The following is a 19,315-nucleotide window of genomic DNA, read 5'->3' as shown; positions in this document are numbered from 1 at the left end:
ATTTGGGACTACAATGGCCCTCAAAATCTCACATGAAGCCAGACGTCCCCAGAACAACCTTAAGCCCTAACCTTAACCCTGGAATCAATGTGATGATCCTATTTCACCCACTCATATCCTGATCCCACAATGTCCTTCTGATAAAGAAGGTCAGTAAGATTCTCATAGTCCCTAGCAACCCAAGCACACTGACAGGTATTCAGAAAGGTATGATTTTACAAAAAGATTCAATAGGCCCCCAGTCATATTTATTCAAACCTATCATTAAGCCTCAGACCAGATGGAACTAGTTCTGTTGTAAGCAGCTTCCTACAGAAAAAAATCCTAAAGATCTTTATATAATAATTATCCAAAAGTATCACTGGGCTGTCTTATTGGGGTAGCCATGTATCCAGTTTGAGTTTCTTCAGAAGCAAATTTTGAGACCAGGGTTGAAATGCAAGTAATGTTTTGCATAAGATGACATGTAAGCAACATAAGGATGGGACAGCGGACAATATAGGGTGTATTACCACCTACATGCTAATATTAGCCACATATTACTAAGGGAAAATGGAGTCTAGGAGCCAGTGAAAAACACCACCACTCATTGGTTAGGGGATACTGGGGAAAGAGGCCGTTAATTCCTCTGCACTTTGGCAAAGTGGGGCCTAGTGGCAAGAAAAAGCCCCACCCCCAGGCAGAGAACCCTATGTGCTGATAGATGTTGGACTGGTGTGCTTTGCAGTGGTAAGAATAAGAGGACATGAGAGGTACTCTAACAGCGATTGTTATACCATGAAATGCTCTCCAGCATCAAATTTTGCTCTGAGAATTAGGAATTGGGAGTATGATGGCAACGTTGAACAGCACAGGACACGTGGATTCATACTATAAAATGTCATTTGGGAATAGTATAAATCAGAGCTAAGCTCTGTTCAACATCAGTAGCACACCACCAAAATTAGCATTTACTTAGTTCCTACTAACAGAAAGATACAGCACTAGGCAACTGGACACCTACACATACATTGTCACACTTAATCCTTAGAACTATAAATAAGCATGAATATCCCTTTTTTCTTCTAGATTTGGAAAATGATGGCCCTCAAAGTTATCCATCATAATACAGCTAGTAGGAAATGAATACAGGATTTAAATACCTAATCCCACCTTCTTTCAACTATATCATATTATCCTTGGACTTCTTACTCACTTCCTCCCCTCCTTTTTCTCATAGAGAATATTCACTGCATCCTGTCTATATGCCAGCCGCTGAAGTAAGCACTACCACATTAAGTGTTCACAAAAAATGTGATGTGGGTACTGTCATGTTAGAATAACTAAATCTTGGAAATTTTACATAATTTCCCAAAATCACAAATTAGTACAGTGGCAAAACCAAGGACCAGGAATCTAGTCTTTCTAAACACCACAGCTTCAGCTTTAAAAAAAAACTTAATGTTTATTTATTTCTGAGAGATATAAAGAGAGAGAGAGAGAGAGAGAGAGAGAGAGAGAGAGAGAGAGAGAAAGCATGAGTGGGGGAGGAGCAGAGAGAGAGGGAGAGACACAGAATCTGAAACAGGTTCCAGGCTCCAAGCAGTCAGCACAGAGCCCAAAAAAGCTTCAGCTTTTAATCATTAAACTTTTAATCATTTTGTTGCCTGATCCTAAGAATAATACAGGTATGAATGGATAGGTCCTACTGAAATCAGTTTGCCACATAACCCACAGTGAAACTAAGCCCCAAATTCAATAGATATTTTTCCTTCCTCTTCCCACCCTCCCTCCAGGATGCACCCAGCAAACATTAGAGAAGCAGAATGTCTGATACCTTCATATTTGGCAGAAGTAGGGCAGCTGAGAAGTCGGTCTCACTCTACTTGAGGGGAAAAAGAGAATTCTTTTTTTCAATTAAAAGATAAGACAAACATTTCAAGAAATTGGCTCTCATTTCCTCGCATTATTGCTCTAATTTGCTCATTATACACAATTATTAAATGTGCTTCATTATGATTAGATGGTCTTTACTTATAACAAAGGAACAATCAGGTCTTTCCTTGTTTGTATTCATTTGTGTACATATACAAATGGGGAAGGGGAAGAAAAACTAATTTTTAAAGTGAAACCATGATTAATGTACAAATAAGCATTATCACTAAAAGCTCACATAATTGCCTACTACAAAACCTGCACAAATACAGGTTGTAGAGCACCTGTTTTTTAGTGAATATCAAAGAAAACAGAAGAGGAGAATCTAGGGGTCCTAGTGGAATACAGAAATGCTACCTTTTGTAAAGGGAAATGTAACCCCAGGAATGCTGAACAGGAATGTAGCATAGTGACCTTCTGGGAATTCTACATCAGAATCTGGTTTAGAACTTTACATACTAAAGAGAAAGAAAATGGAAAATGGCTCTGTGGGATGCCTTGACAATGACTCAAACAAAACAGGATCCAGAAACAAAGGTTAAAGAAATAAGGATGACTGCATCTGGCTAGCTGCTCTGCGGCATCTTCATTCCTTATTGCTTTATCACGTATTCTTTATGCATTGGGCAATCACTCACAAGCACATTTCACACTTACTCTACTTTCAGAATACGATTACAACATTCACTAAAATCTTATTTTATAAAGTTTACATTTGTATAAAATTCGGCGTGGCCTTCGGAAGTCCACTGACATCTGTGATTGACATTTTCCTCCCGCTGACAGCATTTATCTATAGTCATTATTGTCAGTGAACATTTCTTCTCATTCATCTTAGTCTTGATAGAAAATACCATCGTAGGTTTAAAAGTTTTCATAATGGGATTCCGTGATATTCAAAAGAGGAGAGGACAACTCCCTGTTTCCTCATTATTTCCCAGTGGTGAAAAATTCACTAAAGACTCTTGAAGTCATTTGGTTTAAATCAGAATTTCCATTAAATGGACAAATAAGCCACAAAAACGATAAAATTTTTTCAACCCACTGCCCCTCAAATTTCCCCTTACTTCACAGGAAAAGACTCAATTTCTTCAACCTGCTCTAAATTTGGCATAAATGTATTAAACTTACATCTATTTAGCACCTCCTGTGTGTCAAGAACTCTGCTCAGTGCTAGAGATGCAAATGATGCACTGAGGGAATATGGAGACATATTGAGGAGAGTAAATACAGGAAGAGATAATCATAATTCAATACCATGAGTGCAATAGTAGCCATATGCACAGTATTTTATCCAACAGAAAGGAGGGTAACTAACCCTGTATGGTAAGAGATGGAAAGCATGGGAGAAACATTAGGGAGGGCTTTCTGGAGAAGTGATACCTGAGCTGATTTTTAAAGGATCTGTATGAATTAACTATGCAAGTAGGGAAAGACCAATGCTGGCAGAGGGGAAACCTCAAGCAAACCATGGATCTGAGAAACAATATATCAAATCCAAGGAACTACCAACAACTGGGTATTGCTGGAAGATAAAAAGTAAGGTAAGGGTTGGTGGGAACAAAAGGCTGGAAAGTTGGTAGCCATACTGTAGAGGATCTTGTGAAGAAAACTGGACATAATCCTAGAGGCAATAGAGAGGTGACGAGGGTTTTAATCAGGGCAGCTCTTCATTTCACCTGGTTAATGTGTGGTGATGTATACTAGTTATATGGAGGATGGACTTCAACAGGCAAGGATTAGAGGCACAGATAATAGGAGGTTGATGCAGTGGGAGAGTAAGAGACTATATGTATATAGATGTGAACAGAGGTGGTGGTAGTAGGAATAGAGGGGAAAAGATGGAATTGAGAGCTCTTAAGGAAGAAATAATAAATGGAGGTTGGTTGTTTACAGAAGATGTGAAAAGAGGCAAGGTGAAGTTTTTCGAGTAGCTAGCTGGATAATAGTGGTGCCACATTAAAAAAATGGCAAATATTGGAGGAATATCAAGTTTGGTGAGAGGATAAATCATTGGCCTAAGGAAAATTCACTGGATCTGAAAAAAGGAAAATTCAGATTTTAATGAGTTGGACAATGAATGGTGGTTTGGATTTTAAAAGAAGGAGGAGGAGCAAAAAAGAAATAAGAAGAAAGCAAAAAGAAGCAAGTTAGGAGATAAAGGGATGTGAGGTCACAGGGGAAATTTGGTAGGTGGGAAGATGGGAAAGTCTATTCTAAGCTGACAGAATGAAGCCAAGTAGAGAGGGAGAGGCTGCAGATCATGCAGTGGGTGCAGGGTAACTTATAGAGAAAGGTCCTGAAAGATAGAAGCAACTGGTCTTGACCCAGAGAAGGAACATCTAAGCCTAAATAAAAGGACATAAGAACGAATTAGAAAAAGAGTTTATACATAAAAGGAAGCTAGAGAATTAAAAGACACACCACAACATAGTATCAACTTTCTCCAGATTTAGAAGTAAGATTTTCCAATGAAATTGAGGGTTGAACAAGGGAAATAGGAGAGTGGTGATATTTTGGAACCATCATTGAAGGACATGGAAGGAGGGACCACCACAACGTAGAATGTTGAATGAAAATGCTGAGGGCCCTGATGAGGTTGAAGATGATCCTTACAATTCCACAGGGTTATAATGAAGATTTAAAGTGACTGTGGTGTGTGTAAAAGCCTGTTTGAGAATGATTATTAATACAAAATACAAAAGCATATATTGAGTTCTTCCTATTCTCATACTATCTCCATGCCTCTTGATATGGCTACTCTGGGCCCAGGCATGACCAATGGTTGCTATCATATTAACTAGGAGCAGGAGAGGATAAATACTATCCTAAGATGAGTGGAGGTTGACAATATAGAATGGGATTTATTTAGGCCACCCCTGAGGAGGAGAGAGAGAGCCCTTCATTTTAGCATGCCAACCTAGTATAACAAAGGCCATTTCTAAATTCATTCATAGGACTTTCCCCCCAAAAGATTTGCCTTCTTAAAAAGAAGCATAAAATACAGTCTCAAAGTGTCCACAGTATTCCTAAGGATAAAAAGAAAGTAAGCATGTTAGAGAAGTCTGGCCTTAATCTACCACCTAATGGAGTCCTCTCCCCACAACTCATGGAGGGTTCCAAATATCCTATCAGACACTAAAGGCCAACAGTAGGTACCAGCATAAGCCTAAAAGGTAAAGTCACTCTGATTTAGTTTGGATCTGTGCAGGTATATAACAGATACAGGTGGATAACATGAACTATATCATGAGCTCTTTCGTAAAAACAAACAAACAAAACATATACGTCCCTTGGTAAACCCTAAATTCTCTCTCAAGCCAACATTATAAGGTAATTTGTAGTTCAGGTAAAATTTCTACTCCTACTCTTTCATCAGGCAATCTTAGTTTTAGTGATTCTCATCGTGATGTGCAAATACCCAGACTGGGAGATCTCTGGTTCTACGATTATAGCAATTGGATGCTGAGATGGAGATTGACATAAGGTGTAGGGAGAAAACATCTCCCATTTTTTTGAATCTGGGACACAGACAGAAATAGCCATGTGGAATTGTTCCTAGGTGCAGGCCAAAGGGCAGACAGCTCTGGCATTTGGCCAATCTCTAACAGTTCCTGTCCTGAGATTCCTCACCAAAGGAGCTCAGGACATCTATCACCATAAGAAGAGGACAAGCTCAGATTGTTTATGATGTCTAGAAATGGGGCAAAAAGGAAGAAACAGATTGCAAAAATTAAAGATGTTTCAAGAAAATAAAGGAAAGGCATCAAATGTAGAAAACAAAGTAAGCACACTCAGAGGATACCTAATGAGAACCCTCCCCCTACCAAAAGTCATTTTAGTGTGCCTCAGTAAAAATCTACATTTGAATATAGCTAATGAGAAGACAGAATCCTTAGGAAAGGCCAGAGTGGAAGCCTTATCACCTTATCCCTAAAAAGGATTCAACAGGGACTGAGAGTCAATCTGACTTTTGGGTTTTACAACCAAATACAGTAAAACCTGTAAGTTTGGGAAGAATTTACCCTCATGGGTGTGTATATTATATTCCCCCAGTTACATCTCAACTGAGTTTACTAATTTTCCTAACTTTTGCTCTGGCAAAAGATGGCCTTGAGTGCTCCATGAACAACTGGGCCTACCTCCTACCTACACTTGGTTACTTGCATGATGGTCATGCCTAGCATAAGAGACATCCCAGCCATCAGCAGGGACACCCACTACTGGAGGTTCCCCTGGAGTGTCAAAACTCAGAAGATTCCAATTTCCATGGCAGCCCCCCTCCATCCTCTAGGCATCTGAAAACCAACCTGTAAAAGCCTAAGTGCCTTGACAGCTGAAAATGCAGTTCGTCCAAGGGAAAAGGGAAATAAAAAGGCTCTAAGTGAATGTTCTTCTGCTAAAAGGGGGTAATTTCCACCACAGTGGCTGAGAGCCCTGTCCCAAACCCTGAGTATTTCTTCATCCTGCTGTTCAGGTAGTTACAGATAAAAGGAAATGTGGCACCTCTGTCCATGGTGCTGAAAACTTCCACATGAGCACCGGACAGGGCCAGCAAGTGTTGGGCCTGTTTAAAAAGACAGGATCCACAGCTCTAGTTGTTTATCAGGCCACATGTAAAACATCACAGCTTTTTTTCTTTCTTGCATCTACCTAATTACCCATGCTGTGGTTTTGCTATGAAATGTGTTGCATTTTGGCCATTTTCAAAATTCTTATGTGATTTTTAGGAGATACCCAATTTGGAGTGAATTAAATTGCACTTGTGTAATTATTTATTCATCCAACAGTATTGTAGCCCTCCTACGTTTGCAGCTAAGAACTACAATAGATGCTGAGTATTCACTGCAGAGTAAAGGAAAGCCCCTGCCTGTGTAATTCTCTTACCCAGTCTGAATGTGTGTTGTCCTATATAAAAGTCATCCAAGAAAAGGAAATGTGGTTGCAAGGTGATTTGTTAATGGGGGATGGGATGGCCCAGCATGGGAAGCTGAAAATGCCATAATGGGGCCATTGCACAGTAATTGTGAAAGAGCTCATGTGTTTTAGGATAGCAGAGAGCCAACTCAATGTGTTCGAAAATGCTGTAATATAGGACCCAGTGCTATAGGAGCAGATAACTGAAGGAGAGAGAACTGGGGAAGCAGTCTTGCTGATTAGAACTGCAAAGGTAAAGAAGAAGCAATAACAAGGAATTTCTATGGGGAAGGAGAAGATGCTGCCAAGTTAAGTTCAAGTTGCTTCAAGGAAATAATTTTAACTTGAAATTGAACAGGTGTCTAAGACCCAGAAAGAAAGAAAAAAGACCTTGCTTCTCCAGTGATCAAAAAATTACAGAACTTGTTTCTACTTATGGTCTCTCTCCCCAGTTTGCCACCAACCCCACCACTTTTTTACACCCAACCTAAGATGTTTGCATTTACCACTCTTATTTTGTGCCATTTTCTAGAAGCCAGTACGCCTCACCTTCCACACTGTCAAGTAGTTCTTTCAGTCTAATCTAAGTTTACCTGTTACAATTTGCGGCTATTTCTACTTGTTGGATGAGAAGAAGATTGTGTGCTAAACAGACACGTGCAGTTCATGGACTCTACATTTTTGCCCTGGTATATTTAGTCAGGCTTTATTATGAGATCACACTCTCCTGAAGCTCATCTGTCACACTATTATCTCCACTTTCTGTAGCACAAAGAGCACTGAATTGTGAGTCAAGAGACATGGGTTATTAATACCAGTTTTGTGATTTAAAGCCTCAGTTTCTTCATGTGAAAAATAAAGGAATAGGACTCGTAGACTACCTAGCATTGTGTCTGCTCTACAGTTCCAGGACTAGGGTATCCTAGACAAGGATATCCTGAGACAAGTATCTTAATCATCTGGAGCACAAAATTTAAAGGAGCACCCCAAAAAACTACTCAGTAGTCAATAAATAATATTTTAATGCGACATTTTTTTAATGAATGCAAAAGTCCACGATGAACAAAATGCCAAAATTTGAAATAAAGATAGGATTTGACTGTATATTTGCAGGACTATCCTTCCCTTGCCTTCATCCTAAAAGATAGGTTCTATAAGAGAGGTCAGGTCCCTTCTGCCTATGGGATTCTATGATTCTCTTGAATTCACTTCAAACTAATTCCATGGGCAATTGTTTGACTACCATTATCCCACGTCTATCCAAAGTGCAATCTAGGAATTAAGCACACCATTTATAACACTAAAAATATGCTTGAGTTCAAACATGATTGGCTCTCTTACTTACTGACTCTACTTTTATCTGTAAAATGGGGATAATGTTATTCTCACCTAATAGTTGTCAGGAGAATCAAATGAAACAACCATCTAAACTATATCCCACATCCTGGCCAGTGTCCTGGAAAAGTTGGGTGATTTTTCACAAATGATTGGGAGCATGGAGACATAAAACAATCTAATTCTTCTTCTAGAAAAACAACACAAAATATATATTCTACTGAAGGGAAGTTGTTACGTCACCTCTACCTAGGAAGGCAAGAAAATCAAGCACTCTTTTGCCTCTGGGCCAGCAGCCAGGCAAAGCAAAATAACAGAGGGAGACAAAGTGTGATAAGATGAAAAGCTCTCTCAGTTCATTTAAATTTGGGTTGTCTTTCTGCCATTAACTCCCTCAAACTCACAGAAGAATTTTAAAAAGATAATCTGTAACTGGGAATACTTTGAAAAGCAAAGGAGCTATAAAAGAAAGTGAATTGAGTTTAATATTTATACAGGGCAGTTCTAATTAAATTAACACACTCACAGATATGCTAAACAGCAGACAGTTGTCTGCTTTTCTTCTCATTATCCTTTCCCTACCAATTACTGCACAGCTTTTTTTTTTTTAATTTTCAATTCTCCTTGATATAATTTTATTTCACAGGGAAGGAAGAAAATTAGCAAAACACAATCTTTTTAGAAAAGAAAATAAATATCAGAAGACATTTCTTTCAAATAAGAGAGATGTAGTCCTGTAGCAGTAACAAATACTAAATCAGTCAACATGGTCACTATTAGGCCCCACATATATATTGGTTCATCATTGACAAAATACTTTAATGTCTGCTATCCTATTTAATTCTCCTATTTACCTTCCCTCCACATGCATACCAGCCAATAAAGGGTATTATTAATTGCATTTTTCAGATCATGAACACTGAAGCTTAGAAAGCTCAATAAGACAGAACCCTAGAGGACAATGCAGAAAAGAAGGTGTATGGAGAAACAAAGGGATGGATTTAGTTTATTGATATTATTTTTGGTGACTTTAGGAAGTTAGTCAACAAGACTTCCCCATGACAGAACTCTGGAATTCACATGCACTCTTAACAAGCAGTTTCATTCCAGCTCCAGAACATCTCTTGGATTCTGTTTCTCATGTCCACCTCACTACCTCCATCCACGCAACTGAGAACAAAGAGTCTTCCTTTTGGCTTTCACTGAGATGAAATGGCTTCGTGGAATCAGAACTAAAGACAGAAATCCCCTTTAGGGTAATTCTGGGTTATAGCAGCAATATTCAGGAAGAAAAGAAACACGAAGCCCCTTCCTTCTACAAATTCCATTCGGTGCTGCTTAATCCCACCTACTCCAATTCAACTTCACCACCTGTAAAATGGAAATAATCATAGTTCCTACCTACTTCTTAGGATTAATAAGTAAATAATATAATAATGCACAAAAAGGGCTTCCTCCAGTGTCTAGTGCATAGTAGGCATTTGGTAAATTCTAGTTACTATTACTGGATATGGCTGAAATGTTCCATTTCTATTAATAATGACAGGAAGGCCCACAGAAGTTAAGAACCCAAGGTCATAACCTGAATGTGATAAAGTATGTAAAACACTTAGTCCACTGCTTCGGATATAGAAAATCTCAAAGTAATAATAGTATTGTGTGTGTGTGTGTGTGTGTGTGTGCGCGCGCGCGCGCATGCGTGTGTGTGAAGATATCACACTGGAATGCAGTTCTCGTGACTCCAAGCTCTCTATCCACAGAAACATTTGCATCATGTTGACATGAGAAAGCCAGGCCTGCTGGCTATATGCTATCTGTGCAGATTTGAAGTTTGGGGCCCAGGGGTCTCTTCAAAGTCAAGAGAGGGATTGCAGATCGTGTTCAGACAGCCACTTGATGTCATTCTGCACGGCAGATGTCCACAATGGCCTGGCATGCTTTCTGATTGTATCAGCCTATTTTTCTGCTGTTGAGCTGTGACATCCCATATAAACTCCTCCTTTGCAAACTCATCTCTGGGATGCAGCTGTTCAGGGTTTGCAACTAAGCAATTCTGTGGCAATCTAGGCTTCCCGTGGTTTTCACTCTCTGGCCACACTCTTTTCATTTCACTAGACCCATGATTATATGGCCTAAGTTCTAGGAACACAATAAAGAAAGCCATGAAGGAAGTCTCTTATTCCCAGCCAGTTAGAAATCTAGGAACGCATTTGGAACTCTCTCATGGAACCAGAATAGGAAGAAAGTCCAAGATCCTAGTACCTAGCCCCTTTACTTAAAAAATGAAAAACCAAGGACCTAAAGAAACTTAAAAATCAAGGTCACCTTGCTAATGAGTAGCAAAACCAGGAGAACTCACTATGTCACCACTGTCTTGATTCCCATTGGTTGCCAGCTAATCTTTCCTAAAGTATTAATTGATAATTACAGAGTAAGCTGATAAAGGGATTAAGGTTAGACCCTTCTCAGGAGTATTTTAATTTAGAGAGATTTGAATTCCCAACTAGATGAAGTAATTATGGTATAATGTAAAGCAGAGGTATTGAAGTACTGGGGCAAGTGGCCATGCCTTTTTATCCCTGAGATCATACTCCACAGAAAGCAGAACACAGATAGGGTTGGGTCTATAGGAAGAGAATCCCTGTCCTTATCTATAGGAAGTGAAAGATGTCCCTCATCATGCTCTAATTTCCTTGATGGCATAAACAAAAGAAATAGTCAAGCCTATCCACTGGTCAATGTTCTTAGTACCTAGGCATGTGGGCCAGTTTTTATGTTCATGGTTCCTTTTATCTTGCATCTTCTGACTCAGACCAACAATCCTCTGACCCATACTAATGGTACGCATATCAGGAGCCAGCTTGGAGATGAGGGAGAAGGCCTGTTTATATCTCTCCCTACCAAATTTTAAAAGCTGGAAACATTGTCCCCAGACTTTTCACACAAATCCAGCCTTTGCAAAGGTCTCTCCATTTTCTAAGCATCCCAAGAACCCCAATTTGTATAAAAATGGAGAAACAGAGTTGATTTTCCCCTGTAATAGCTAAACGTTCTCAGAAATAGGTGGAAGCTAGCAAACCATAGAAAGGATTGTCGGAGAAGTAGATCAGATAAAATACTGATAGAACACAGGCAGTTAAGAGGATTATGCCAATCGGATTAGCTTCCAGGAGAATGCAAAAGAGGGGGGAAAAAGACATTTATTGGAGTCATCATTTCCTCTAAAATTCACATTCAGTCTCCCAGACTCTCATTCTTTCCCCTTTCATGATCCTTTTCTCCCCTTACACCCTACAAATTGATAAGATCTGGTTAATTTTAATGTCATTTTCAATCACTTTACCTGGGTTCAGATGAGGTTTAGTAATGGATCTTACTGAGAAAAAATAGAATCAATAAAACATCACAAGTATAGACACCTTAGAATTAAAAGTCAAATTAAAAATAGAATTAAGAAGGGGGAATTAAGGAATTCCCTTAATTCCCTTAATAGGGAATTAAGAAGCTAAAAAAGCATACCTGTGACATGACTTCATGTATATGGCCCATAACCTACATGGGCCTCAGTAACAGCACAAAACAACAATGTCAACAATAACAATAAGCAGACAGTGGGAAACAGACTTAGTTTGCAATGCCAGGGATTTATGTGAGATGAAACAGAATATTTTGAAAATGAAGTTTATTGAACAAAAAAATTTGCTGAGACAGGTTGCATATATATTTTTGCAAACATCTTTAAATACATGTTAAAGTTTTATCTGGCTCATAAGATTTCAGAGTGATGTTTTTTAACTTGAAGGTAAAAGATAAATGGATCTCCAAGGGCTATTTTGTGAACTAGCATAAGAATCACCTGAGAAAGGTGTTATAAATAAGTATACTTATGCCCTACCCACCCTCACCCCACCAGAAGAGATTGATTCAGTAGGTCTTGGGTAGAGCCCAGGAACCAGTGTTTTTAGTAAGTTCTCCAGGCATTCTGTTGTACACCTAACTAAGCTTGAGATTTACTGGGTTGGAAAGATGATCTCAAGTAGTCCTCTGGGGACCTTGGGTCTGGTTCAATGATTCTGTTAAGAGACACATCCTATAGGTTGACCTGTTGCAAAACACACACATATAGCACTTTTCTTCAGTAGATCTCTATACCACAATATAGAGATTTTTTTTCCACTATGGTATATCTTAGAAGAGCATGGCCCACATATAGGTGAAAATATAAACATATTCAATAAAGACAAAGAAGTAACATACGTAAAGATTTCTGAGAATAGTGCAGTGATTCCTAGAATGCAGACCAGTTCTCAAGCACTGTTTGCTTTATCTTTGTGTCAGAAATCACTCATGAGGTATATTGATAACATCCATTATGATGGTGATGATGATGATGATGATGATGATGCTAAAGCACCCAAATCTGTGGATTATTTACTTTTTTTTCTCAATCTAATTCCCTGGACAGAATCCAAGGCATTAATTGAGCCATGTTTTCTAGTTGAAGGAAGCACTGAATTTGAAATTTTTCATTTGGGTGTGGCTTTCTCCACTGTTTCCTATCTGTGCAGGAACCCAACCCACATTTAGACTCTTGATTAAAGTCTGACCTGCTGGTCATCCTCTCTTGTGTTTCTTACTATCTGTTACTGGGCACGGTGATCTTACAACTGGGTGGAAATAAGATTTGAATCAGAGAGTGGAAAGAGTTTGCTTATGTTTGAGACTAAGCCCTATGCTCCAACCAAGTTGATTGGAAAGCTATTGGGAGTTATGAACACAAGTGCAATTGACAATAAAACAGTACCTCAATTTTCATTTGGCATTTTACCTTGAGTTTACAGCAACCTCCACAGGGAGGAGAGATGGCTCAATCAAGGCAAATTCAGACATTCTGCCAGGCATTACAGAGTCTAAGGCATTAAAGATATTGCTGGCCAACCAGAAACAATCCAGGACCTAGTGCAGGTGCCAAAGTCTTCACAAAGTGTGGATCAGACTTTGTGGCCACTATTATCAATTGTAATTAGTGCTGCTTCATTGACTACAGATATGTGATTTATCAAGCCACTGATACAAAATAAGATAACAATGACATATTTTTTGTGCATTTTAAAAATAATTTGGTTGCAACTAAACCTAAGATAAAAGAAAAACATTATAGATTCAAATGCTTTTAAAGAATAAAAATAATTAGGTTCAGGTGTGGATAGATGTAGGGTCTTGAAGAATATCATTAGGGCTTGACTCTCCTCTTATCGCTTATATCTCAATCTCTTTTTCTCTCCAATTAATGGGAACATTTCCTACTAGCAGTCTCAGTCTTGCTTCCTACCTGCTTAACAACCCCAGGAGATAGGGATCATCTTCCCTAATGACTCTAGCAGAAGGTAAAATCAGCTTGGGAAACATGAAAAATCAAGAGCTGTTGTCGTAAGAATAGGCTATTCTGAATGATCAGGCCTAGATTATGTGCCCAGCCTTATAACTGGAGGTAAACTGAAGTGAAAGGAATTCACACCTTCAACCGAAAAAATGTGGTGGCTCAGTTGGTTAAGCATCAGATTTCAGCTTGGGTCATGGTCTCACAGTTTGTGAGTTCAAGCCCCATGTTGGGCTTTATGCTGAAAGCTCAGTGCCTGGAACCTGCTTTGGATTCTATGTCTCCCTCTCTCTCTGTTCTTCCCCCACTCATTCTCTGTCTCGCTCTGTTTCTCAAAAATAAATAAACGTTAAAAACTTTTTTAAAAATTAAAAATAGGGGCGCCTGGGTGGCGCAGTCGGTTAAGCGTCCGACTTCGGCCAGGTCACGATCTCGCGGTCCGTGAGTTCGAGCCCCGCGTTGGGCTCTGGGCTGATGGCTCAGAGCCTGGAGCCTGTTTCCGATTCTGTGTCTCCCTCTCTCTCTGCCCCTCCCCCGTTCATGCTCTGTCTCTCTCTGTCCCAAAAATAAATAAACGTTGAAAAAAAAATTTTTTTAAATTAAAAATAAATTTAAAAAAATTTTTAAAGTATATGGAAAACAATGCTATTGCCCAAAAAAGGGAAAAAGATACTAGTCAGGAAACACAAAGATGTCTACTACCATGATAATACGAGAAATTATTCTCATTATAGCCAAGTGTTTCTGATAATATACTTGTGGAAAAGGCTATGAGAAAACAATGGATCCACTCTCTTACCTTGAATAGAGATGAGCCTGTCAACAATTATTTATTGGGTATCATAGTACAATATGAAGAATTTAGAATATGGAATTTAGAGTCAGATACACCTGGATTTAAATCCTGATTCTGACATATCATGGCTACATAACATTGATCAAGTTACTTAGCTTCATTTGTTTTCAGTTTTCTCATTTATAAAATAAATGTAGAAATAACCTACTTATCACACTCTTGATTAAATGAGATTAGTTTATATAAAAAATTCATAGTATGCACTCAGTAGTATGAGCTCAATAAATATTCATCCTTTGCCTTAAACATACATACACTTCCTCCACCTTTATAGACTTTACCTTGTGACAAGACGACACCTAAATCATATCGGTCAGATAAGAAATACCCTACTTTAAGAAACCTATGATATAAAAAATAAACAATAAGGATATTTTATTGAAGTTCAACTAAAATCATTCCTCTTCACTTTTATCTATTCCTTTCTACTAATTTATTAGTGAGATTAAAAAGCAGTGGGTCAGGGGTGCCTGGGTGGCTGAGTTGGTTAAGCAACCAACTCTTGGTCTTGGCTCAGGTCATGATCTCACAGTCTGTGAGTTTGAGCCCCACATAGGATTCTGCACTGGCAGCACGGAGCCTGCTTGGAATTCTCTGTCTCCCTCTCTCTGCCCCTCCCCTACTCACTCTCTATCTCTCTCTCTCAAAATAAATAAATAAACATTAAAAAAAACAGTGGGTCATTATCCTCTGTAATATGGATTTCTCAAACAGTAAAAGACAACAATAAAGTAATTTTCTTTTTTTAAATGTTTATTTATTTTTGAGAGAGAGAGAGAGCAGAGGAGGGGCAGAGAAAGAGGGAGACACAGAATCTGAGGCAGGCTCCAGTCTCTGAGCTGTAAGCACAGAGCCTAACGCAGGGCTCAAATTCATGAACCACAAGATCATGACCTGAGCCTAAGTCAGACACTTAACCAACTGAGCCAGCCAGGCACCTGGCAATAAAGTAATTTTCATTCTTCTTTTCTTCTGGTCCCCAAGTTGCCTGTTGTATATCCTCCAAGAATACATATTCCTTTTTTTTTTAATTTCATCCAGATATACAAATAAGATCTACTGAGACAGTGAGCCTCTTACTCAGTTTTATCATTTTATTATCTTACATTGTAAACCACCCACCATAATAAGCTTTTGTAAGTTTTTACAAAAGTATACATTCCATCTCTCCAAGAAAAATCTGAGTGATTTGCCCCACCCCAAAGTTTACATCTATCCCCCACAAAATAATTAATACAAGAGCCTATAAGTGTTGCTCATTTTCTATCCTTGATTGCTAAGTAGTCATTGTAAAAATCACCCCTGGGCTTTAGGTAGAGAATGTCTCCTAAATAGCATTGGCTAATTATGACTTTCAAGAATAAGGAATCTTCCTCCACTATTTATTTCTGATGATTAATATCTAAATGGCAACTATTAAATGTGATAGATTTCTTTCTGGAAAGATGTGTCCTTTGGAGAGGACTTGATGCCAAACTAACCTAAACATCAAGAGAAACAGGCCAAAGGGTGAGAGCAACAATTTTCTAATTGGCTGCGCTTATCATAAGACAAGACTGAACACCAGAAAGAGCCAGAAAGAAATGATGATGGAGAGAATAGGATGGAACAGAAAGAAAGAGAGAAAGAAGACAAGGGAGGATGCAATGGGTCTCCCATAAATTATTCCATTTGGACTTCAATTACATTGATTGATATGCATTTGCCACTGATAGGAAAATAAGACTCTTGTTCCCTCCAGCCTTGTTTAGCCTCCAAATGGCAAAGTAAAACAATGTCATTCAGAAGCCATAAATCTAGCTGGGAGAGAGCCCCACTGACAGCTTCCATGCAGAGCTATTAAAAAAAAGAAACAGATTAACTTCTCAGCTCCATCATTTTAATGTCTGTGTCTCCTCTGCCCCCTGTGATTCTCACAGACCCTAACCTTTACCATGGTGATGAGCAGTGTGCTCTCTACTCCCCTCATGAAGGGTTGGACAACCATCCACACTATTTTCAAACTCAACCAACCTTATTTTCAAACTCATTTCAAAAACATGAGGATAGTTGAGTCTCAATATAACTTTTTAAGCAGACAAGAAATAACTTATCTATATTTTATAAGTAATGATATTTATTGAGGCTTCAAAATAAGCTAAATGAATACCCAGCTTATAAGTGGTGAAATCTAGTTGAATTTGTACCATGTCTTCTGTGTCCTCATGCATGAACTTTCTTTCACATATATTCCCCCCTTTCCCCTGATTTCACCTAAGAAACTCCTACTCATTCTTTGAGGCCCTGAACAAATGTCACCTTCTCTGTGAATCTTTCCAACCAACCTAGACATTGCTATTTTCTTTAGCATTTTACATTTGACTCAGTGATATTTCTCACTCTGCATTACAATAATTTATAATTAACCTCTATAAAGAGAGAGAGATGACTTCAAGGACAAATATAGTGGTTTATTATTTTGTTTTCCCAGTGCCAGGTACATTGTATATGCTCAATTAGTTGTACTGAATAAATGAATTAATGAATAAATAGTCTTAAATTTCACATAATGGGGAACCACTTCAATAAAATGCTTCATAAATAAACATACAGGGAATGGAAGTAGCCATGGGATAGATGAAAATGAATCATTTTCTTGTGAAGGCATCAAAATGATTGCAATGGGCTAGTAGATGTGGGGAACTCAATCATTATATTCATGATTATCAGAGCCCAGATTTTCCTGAGTCAGGGTGACGGGTAGAGACCCTTTGGTTTGCCAAAATGGTCTTTAGCAAAGGCATACATTTCATAAATGGCTCCCAAGTTCCCCAATTCTCCAAGAGCCTTTGCTACCATAAGTTTTAACTTCTTTATAAGGTTTTTACATATTAGACCTTATTCTTTGTCTATGCCGATCCATAGACAGGTTGCATGGTAAATTATTGAACCACTGACATGTAGCAGTATGATATACCAGAGCCTATCTCTGTATAGGCTAAAGGGCAGCTGACTGACTCCATGGAGAAGACTGACAGTCCCTGGTTAAGGTTCTTTTTCCCATGACTAGGCAACTGGTAGAGCAAAAGCTAGCACAGAGAAAAGAGTCTAAAGAATGATCAATGGGACAACCCATTGCAGTCCTGTCTTGTCTCCCATAATACCTCCAGAATGTACTCTTTTCCTTTCTGAGGTAAGCTTTGGAATAGAAAAACTCAAGAATTACCCCTACTTACTTCAGGATGTATCTACCTGTGAACCAATTGAAGCAGGGGCTATGAGTTCACCACTTTATAGCAGAAGAGACAAAGGCATAAGTTCAGTAAGCTTGGCTTCTAGGTGAAATTCTGCTTCTTATAAAGCTTGCTCCCGTATACATCAAGGACAAGGAGCAAACAAGTACCAAACAAGTACCTATCCTAGTTAGAGACTAAATCACACCCAGTATGTGCTGGACCTCCTTGGGTTTTGAGAGTTCACAGACTTTCTCATTGGTTCTCAAGCCACCTTTGCTTTGGGGCCTTCAATTGTTTCCCTTTTACTTCACATGTGAAGCAAAATTCAAATTAAACACACTCCTAATTCGGGCTCCTAAAACTCCAGAATGGGTTATATCACTGCCTGGAGAAGAATGCAAGTAACAAAGAGTGTCACTGAACATAACGAGGGCAGTTGTTCTAGGTGAGTGAAACTCCACCTAAGCTACCATTTCCTCAGAAACTCAGCCTCTTTTCTGACCTCCCATAACCTTCATTACAGCATCATATTTGGGTAGTTGGTGCACTATAGTACAGGAAATTTAAAACTGCCAAGAAACTACTAAAAATAAGGTTCTAAGTGTATAAGTGTAAACTTTAACTCCCCAAATAGGTTGTAAAGTAATGTTTTAGATCTTTTTTCCAAACTCCATAGATTAATCTATGCAATCTGGGTTCTAATAACTTCACAGAAGCAGGTTACTCTATTTTCAACTCCAGCTCAGATATTCATCAAAGACACACATATCATCCCAAAAGGTCTCATCAGAAAGTTGAAGCACAGGAAGTTGGATCTCTGGTTCTGAAGCAGTAATACATAAGGAGTGACAACTTTACAGATTTCGGACAAGCTTTTTTGACAGTCCAAACTGACAGTGAACATCTTGTGTTTCCCTCTGATGACTTAGGAACAGAAAATGAACCTGAATTTGCAGAGGTGAAAATTTTTTTGACTACTGGATAGCACATCTAATTGTCCCAGGCACTTTTCTTTTCCTTATGGCTTGCTTTTCTGGGTAATTGAATTGAAGGCCAAAACACCTTCTAGGACTGTAAGCTTTGATAATGAATTACTAAATGGTATTCACCTATCTCTAAAGAGAAAGAGCAGCCTGTCTGGCAGCTGACAGTCTAGTTTCTGAACTTGACTAATGCAATGAAGAGAACGAGGTGAACAAATGTGAATTGGAGATAACATATGAGCTTCTTGATAATGAGCATGAGGAGTCTGTTTCTGTGACAAATATGATGACAGGGAAAACAGGTGTGCTTAAAGATTCGTTTCTGTGCCTGTACTCTAACAACAGTGGGGGCAGCTCAGTAGACAGCACTCTCTCACCAAATTCTAGACACCCATATATACTAGGCAAATGCAGAGTTAGGACAGAACTTGTTAATGTGATGTCTTCATAAGAGTCTGGTCACTATGACTCATAACCCAGCATTACTTCAATCAACTTTTTAAACAGCCTACGACCTCTTTTCACTTTCTATCTGTGAGGCCATTGGCTGCACCCCCAATAAATGCACATTGATGTATACATTTCTACAATGTCTATTTCCATTCATCCCAAGAGAAAGAAATCCTAAAATACATTCAAATAAAACAAAGCTGGATATGGCATGAAAACCTAAGAAGGTAAAATACTTTCTCAATTGCTGCCTTAAGCTTGTATA

General features: G+C 38.7%; 1 protein-coding gene across 7 annotated transcripts in view; it reads right to left on the bottom strand.

The window, feature by feature from the left end:
* Positions 1 to 19,315, bottom strand: part of NRXN3 (neurexin 3) — a 1,671,444-nt gene that overhangs the window by 1,221,312 nt on the left and 430,817 nt on the right. The gene's annotated exons all lie outside the window — the stretch shown is intronic.

The sequence above is a fragment of the Felis catus genome, chromosome B3, assembly GCF_018350175.1.
Source record: "Felis catus isolate Fca126 chromosome B3, F.catus_Fca126_mat1.0, whole genome shotgun sequence".
In the NCBI taxonomy this organism is placed as follows: domain Eukaryota; kingdom Metazoa; phylum Chordata; class Mammalia; order Carnivora; family Felidae; genus Felis; species Felis catus.
Note: the sequence above shows the minus strand (reverse complement) of the source record. Positions and strands in the feature narration are given on the sequence as shown.